This window comes from Rhea americana, unplaced genomic scaffold, assembly GCF_003343005.1.
Source record: "Rhea americana isolate MKP2758 unplaced genomic scaffold, rheAme1 scaffold_11, whole genome shotgun sequence".
Lineage (NCBI taxonomy): Eukaryota > Metazoa > Chordata > Aves > Rheiformes > Rheidae > Rhea > Rhea americana.
The window spans coordinates 2,702,955-2,710,454 of record NW_028185150.1 but is presented as its reverse complement, the minus strand read 5'-3'; the positions used below and the strand labels follow the sequence as shown (position 1 = coordinate 2,710,454).

The following is a 7,500-nucleotide window of genomic DNA, read 5'->3' as shown; positions in this document are numbered from 1 at the left end:
TACACAATGGGCCAACATTATTCCAAGTCSACATCACTAGATGAACATCAAGGATGAACACAGTTTATTCTTTCTGGCATTCACCATATTTAGCATATTTTAAGTAGACTAATAAAATAGCACAGATCACACAAAACAGGAGCAGAACATCCAATTCTCATTCTTGATTCATGGGCAGAGACATAAAGCAGCTATTTTAAGATACTATGTATTTTCTGTGCAAAGAAATCGTATTTCATATCACTGGGTTCTCTCTCGTGAAGCATTATCTCAGCAATCTGCTCCTTCAGTGAAGCACCAACAGTACAAACTTATGTAGCATCTATCAGTAATACTGAAAGCTGTGCATCTGTCTGAACTCTGACAGGACACTATATTCTTACTGCAGAACTATCATTTGCCTTTAAGAAGTTTTGCTGGTTTCTTCTGGTTTTCCCAGATAGTTACTAAGAAACACACACAGAATCATAGAACGGTAAGGTTGGAGGGGACCTCTGGAGATCATCTAGTCCAACCCTCAGCATAGCCTACAAGGGGATTGAACCCATGCCCTTGGCATTAGCAGCACCATGCTCTAACCAACTGAGCTAACCCTYTGACCCCATGGGAAAGACATCCTGCATAGTACAAGACTGGAGAGATTAGAGAACTGAAGATGTAATAAAGATAAATACGGAAGATTAARAAAAATATATACACCACTGTAGTAACACAGGGTAGACAAAAAACAACAAACTGCTCAGCAGAATTCTGCACTTCAGCTCCTGCTGAACTCCCAGAAGAGCAGCCAAGACCATGCACATTCACACCTTTGTCAACAGGGAGAAAAAAAACAATKAAAAGGCTGGAAGAGTGAACTTTATTCTACATGCATAAGAAAACAGCTTGACAAGGAACAGTACTGCATCATCTATAATCAAAGCAGTACTTTAACCAATCAGAGTATTCTTAAATAGCTAGCTGTGGGGCAGAAAATTTTACAAGCACTATTTTACCTGAGTGCTCATAGGCTGAAGAGCATAATTCATTGTAAAGTTAATAGGAGTCATGCATAAAAGTCCACGAGTGTTAAGATGAGGAGATATTCCATTAGACATCAGAAGGAAAGCAACTGCAGACACATTAAAACTAGGATCCTAGTGGACACAGCTCTAACAGGTCATAGGAAGGTCAGCTTTGAAGGAGAAATCCAAATGAAACACAAACATGGCATTGTGGAAACCAGACAAATCTCCCATAGCTTTGTCCAGCCAGCACTAATCTAGGCATCAGCTGTGGTGCATAATTTAAACAAAGGGATCAGTCGGTTCATACATCTGGAAGCTGTCATATTTTGAGCCTTCTAACAGTTACGTGTAACTGAAACATCCACTTGCATGTAAAAGTCTTTAAATTTGTTGAGTGATCAAGAACCATTACGTGCATACACTGTGTAGTATTACTACTTTCTGGGGAGCTACCTCAAATACTATTTAATAGAAAGGCTTGGACCATCTCTTCCCACAGGAAAAATAAATCATGAAAATAGATGGAGCCAGGGTGAGGAGTCATAGTTTTCTTTAATGCACTTTCTGCTGAGAGTAACTTTGAGTGGCCATTGCTTTTAGAGTTCACTCTCATCTGAGCCTGCTGTCTTCTGAGAAATTATGAGAAAGGAAGGCCTGTTCTAGTTAAAAAAAAAAAAAAAATATCCACTTAGCAGGTAACAGGAGACAGTAACAGACCTCAGACCACTCACCAGCACCTTTACATGGCATCACAACTCCATCTGGAGCCATATACACTGCTGAATGGACCTTATCTACATTGCCTCTATACCTGCTCAGCAGCAGCGGCACAGGACCAACAGTAAAATAATCTGGCTTTCAACTGTACCATTTCACTCCTGGATTTCTATACAGAAATCTCCAAGCTCTCCAGTGCTGCAAAAAYGTCCCCTCGCCTTGTTCTAAGCAGCAAAATTCCCAGAGTACATGAATTCTCTCAAAACTCAGAAGAGGGGGACCATGCAGCCAAGGGAGTGCCCTCTCTCCAACATACACATTCCAACAAAAAAGAAAAACAGACCCTTCCAAACAAGGATCTATGGGGCGCATTCAGGCACAGACACTAGCCACAGTGTGTTAAGTCTGGAGAGAGTAAAAAATTACCTGAAGTTCTAGAAAATTAAATTTCTCTGAATTGAAAGGCAAACAGCTATCATGCTGCTGTGCACTTAGAGCACAGGAGGGGTGCCATTTCTGCAGAGCAAGGTCCTTCTCTTGTCATTCCCTCCATGACAGGGAGCACCTGCCATGGATTGCTCAGCATGGCATTGTGCAAACTCTGGGCGAAGGCCTGGCTACACCAAAGTCATTCCCAGTTCTACCACTGTCATCTACGACTTCAGAATTTCACTYTTTACCGTCTCACTGACCACAGAATGGTCACATGCAATATCRTCATTGTGTTAAAATCCTTAAAGATGAAAGAGGAATTTCATGTACTTCTGTTGTTTTTAAGTATGAGCTTTTCAACAATGACTATCAACCTTAACCCAAGCAGGCTGTTTCTGAAGAGAGGCAGTGGCTTGTTCTCCATACTCATTTCATTCTTGCCTTCACTGAAAAGATTTCAACAGAAAATTAATTCTCCTAATAATTTTAGTACTGTGGACACCTGTTAAGATGGAAATTGTCAGAGAACCCCAGTAGTTCTGAATTTAATAGCTGACCTTTAAAAGAAGACTCATATGTGTCTATATAATGAAAATCCTTTACACACCTTTTCTTAACCTATTTTAATATATGGAAAGAGAAGGAGTTCCAACTTCACTAGAACATAACACTCATCATCCTGATGCTTTATCCAAAAACATCATGCTAAGCTTAAATATTAGAATCTGATAGTAATCTTCAAAATAGAAGCATGGACTGAAACATTCTTCCATTTTTATAAACTAACTTTAAAAATACTTTAAACTTTGAAAATCTATTGCCTGGATTTCCATTCTGTGGTTGTCACATGGGAACACCACTGCTGCTTTCCAACTTGAGAGGCAACAGAGTGAGCCACAATTTATTCAAACTTGGAAGTTTTCCAGATAAACAAAACTCTTCRATGAACCATTATACACATGTTGAGGGACACAACACAGTACTAGGGACAATTCAGAGGCAGGTAAGCTCCTACGTCACCARAGCCCTTCAAATCTAATGGATTTGGTGTCATTATCTCTTGCCATCCAATTACATCAATTTCAGTGTTTGCTAAAAGCAGTATTATAACCAGCAGCTAGCCATTTACCAACCAAATACAATAAACAATCTAAAGAGCTTTTTGTGCTCCATTGGAGTTAAATCCCACTTTACTCCCCTGCCACACAGACAGGGTGAGTAATCACAAAATGCGATCGGAGATCCAGGCTTTGCCAGATTTCCCAGATGGCCACACAGTCTGCTGACATGTCAGCTCCAACTCACCAGTAGAGTAACTTCTGCTCTTCCGCTGTCTAATCTGTGTCACTGTAGTGATGCAAAGGCAAGCACATTTAAAAACAGTACTACTCCACTACTGTGAGTAAATTTGGGGAAGGGTGTGGAGAGAACTGAATTATTACCAATTGAGACAATTCCTGCTAACTGTATTCAAACTGAACATGCTACTCTAGCCCACTCACATAARTTTGCCCCCTTGAAACAATAAATCCACAAAGATGTTTTCCACTCTCCTTTTTGTGTGTGTGTTCCTCCAAAGGATACTAGTGTAAAGTTAACTGACAGCATCAGAGAGAACTTGCAAGTAACTTTTTCCTCCACCTGCACTTGACCTTGGCAAGTTATGMGAACTGAGAACTGATGGAAGTAACATCGGTTCCTGAAGCATTCACACTTTCCACATCTTCACCTCATTCTTACGTCATGTAGGTAGATTAATATATTTTAAGACAGGCTATCTATATACGCAATAGTAGAGGCACTGAATTTCTGCTCCTTTAAAGCAAAAGGAAGCAATATTACTGATAGCTCAAATCTTCCCTTAGAAGTTGTTTCTGACTTATATGCTCAATGCTAATCACTCACAATTACAATACACTTACTTTGTTCCAAGCACAAAAGCTGAAYTTTGGTAACAGTAACAACATAAATGTTGTTACTGAGACATTTTTCTTTCATTCAGCCTGTCCTGTCCCTATCTGCACCACCCACCTTCTTGCTTCAAACTAACTTAAAGAAGGGGCTCTGCCACGTTAGATCTTGGTTAGCTTTGTGAAAGAGGCAGTCACTAGAAATAGTTATTTTCCTTAAAGCAGTAAAGATTCAACCGAGTTGGTGCAAAAACTATAGAATGCCAGAAAGGAAGGAAGGAGCAACATGATCTTTAACCATTTAAATAAAGGGGGGGGGGGAAGGAACAAAGAAGTNGGGGGGGGGGGTAAAGACAACAGTGACATGAAATGAAGTATAGAGGAACAAGACTGGAGCATCTCTGTCTTTACGATCTGCTCCAATCGCTGCCACTCAAGCAGTCACATTACAAGCTGCATGTAACAGAATCCTCTCTGGAGCCATAAAATCATCTTCTTTGAGATAGAGAGTCTGCAAATTTACAGGTGTGACTGCTGTTCAAGTATCACATTCTTTTAGTGTGTTCCTGAGTGGCAGTGGAGAGCACAACCAGTCACATGACTTCTTTTCCAGCCACTGTACTTCATAGTTATGAATGGATGTTTCTAAAACCATGCCTGTGTCCAACAAAATTCAGTCACGGAGGAAATCAATGCAAAGCCATTTTTGTTCTTTCAATGCTGTATGATGGATGAAGATGCTAAGCAGATTCTACAACTCCAATAGGCATGGACATCCACACACAGCAGATCCACATCCACAGTTATAGTTAAAAACAGAACTCCCATTAAAATGCCAGTCCAGAATTTGCTCGCCCAAGAAAATAAATGAGTGTCCTTCTCTAGCAAGGTAGGTACACGGGGCTGACAGGCCTGCTGCTGATGTGCTGACAGGATACAGATATGAGTCCTCATCACCAAAGATGCWAGAGTCAGACTAAGAAGCAGATTAAAAGCATCAGCTATGGAAAMAGAGTAATAACTGAAGTACTCTGAACAGCAGCCAGAGCAGGACTGGGTTGAAAGAAAATAAATAAATAAATAAATAATAAGAAAAAAAAAGCTTTAGTGCCAAAAAACAATTTYGGAGGAAAGCCAGTTTGGTATCAGTAGGCTCACAGAGGGCCAAGTGTTTGGCACAAGCTGTGAAGGAGGAAGAATACTAGAAAAAAAAATAAARAATGAAGCTTTGGAGATCTGCTTTTCTTTTTCTTACTTGGAAAGTTTGCCTACCAGGTGGGTTTTYGAACTTCTTATGTAAATACTTCAGCCATAATAGCTTCAGGCTCAGACTACTAATCATTTATCTTGGAATGTGGATGGTCTTAAAACTCATTCAAACTTCACTTCACTATTTTTAATTAATTGTGTTATGGTTTTAGAGTGATCGTTTACTTCTAGTGAATTTCAGTGCTGTATTATGTTCCATACTCCATGGTATTCAGAAATACACCATATAAAACTGGTCTCTTTATATAAATACTGACAATTTATTCAGCAGTAATCATTGTAAAAAGCTTTAGTAGCAAAGCAAAACTCATTTTATTGCAACTGTTACTTGAAATACATTCCAAGTTATTTACCATATTTGGCCAATATTGCTTCATCCATTCAAACTCTTAGTTTAAACAAAATGTAAAGGTAAAGGAAGAGATTTAGTCCAATTAAGCAGTGTAGTTCAGCCACTGCTTAAAGAAAGTTTGATCTAAGCGGTTCCTTGGTATAACAGCTTTCACAGTGTATACTTTAAATAATAAGCTTACAAGTAAGGTATACACATGCACAGAAAAATGAAAATTTGGTCATTGCTTTCTACATATGTATAGGAAGAACAGTATGTTCCACACCACCTCTTTCTATGCCTTCTCCATCTCAAATTCTCACTTTGCACCTCTTCTGCCTATACTTTAACCACAGAAGTATGCAACTACTACAGAGCTTTAACACCTTTGCTCTTTTCCAGAACGTTTATATAGTTTCCACAGAGAAAATACAAACGAGCAAACCCTTTTCTGTTGATGGTCATGTAGTACCAGCTTGGGAAGACTAGAAATTAATGTAAATTAAATTCAGCATATTTTCTTTCATTTTCATTTGCTAACCTTGTTTTGCAGTCTAGAAATAAAAGGGTTTCAAAATGCAGAGTTTTAATATTTACATTATTGAACTTCTGTTAAGAAAACTAAATTCAACAAATGTGAAATTAGATAGGTCAGCTCTGACAACCAGCTGTATTATGAGTTAATCTTAGCCATGAGAACTCAAAAGCCTATTTTGTCTAGGCTTTATACTAGGAAATTCCCTTCTGCCTCCATGAAGCAATAATGACATGAGAAGAGGTCTAAGCCATAACTGAACTAAACAGCTATTTTGCAAATCATTTTTCCTTGAGAAATGTACTTTTACTGCTGGGCCACCCACATGCGAGTTGTCAGCACATTAATCAGGCAGTTTCTTAGTATTAAACTATCTGGAAAAGTAGGTGACATGAGATGGGAGCCCCCTTCCTGCTAAAGTCGCATAAGACAAGATCACTCACCCCAGTAATATCAAGGTAATAAACCTTCAGGAAGAGTGCTGGATGAGACTGCAATCAAATATCATTTATCAAACACTTAAAAGAAAAAAAAAGAAAAAGCAGATATAAAATAGTAAGAGCAAAAAAAGAATAAAAACAAAAACCCCACCACACTTTGCAGCAAAGGAGCCCCACAAAGAATTAAGAAAAAAAAGTGGAAAGGGGGAGAAAAGTTTCTAATACAAGCAATTGTGAATATACAGCATCTAATGACATGCACATCTTTGGCTATGGATGGGCTCCCACAGTCCCTGCTCTTTCTTTGGTCCTGGGAATTTAGGTCCTGAGAATACTGGTACCAAAAAAGTCCAGCTAGTAACACACWGTTTTCCAAAGCAGAAGAACCAACACCTACTAAACGACCCATGAGCTTCACCCTCACCCTACGGCTGGCATCTGCCAGGATGAAACGCAGTCCTGATGCTACAGCCCATCCTCGGGGCAGGACAGACCACGTCCCCAGCACGCGTGCCCCCACGCACACGTATTTAGCCAAGACCACTCGGCAGCTCTCTCCGTCAGCTCTCCCGAGTCCTGCTGGAACCCACCCCGCACTCATGTCAACGAAGTCTGCCCGGCTTCACACCAACGCAGCCGAAGGCGCAAACTCGGCCCTAGGCAAGGACCGTTGCCCCCGCCGGGCGCCCACCCGCCCGCGGGCCCCTCTCCGCCGCCCGCCCGCCCGCGGCACCAACGGCCGCCTCAGAGGGCGGTGCCGCTGAGCGGCCGCCCCGGGCTTCGACTCGCTGCGCTCCCTCTTTCCCTCTCTCTGCGTTCCTTTTTTTCTTTCGGCCTCTCTGGTTTCTCCTCCGTTTTT

The 7,500-nt window shown here is 40.6% G+C and overlaps 1 protein-coding gene across 1 annotated transcript in view; it reads right to left on the bottom strand.

Moving 5' to 3' along the window:
• The window catches only part of PTCH1 (patched 1), a 75,740-nt gene that overhangs the window by 60,746 nt on the left and 7,494 nt on the right, over window positions 1-7,500 (bottom strand). The gene's annotated exons all lie outside the window — the stretch shown is intronic.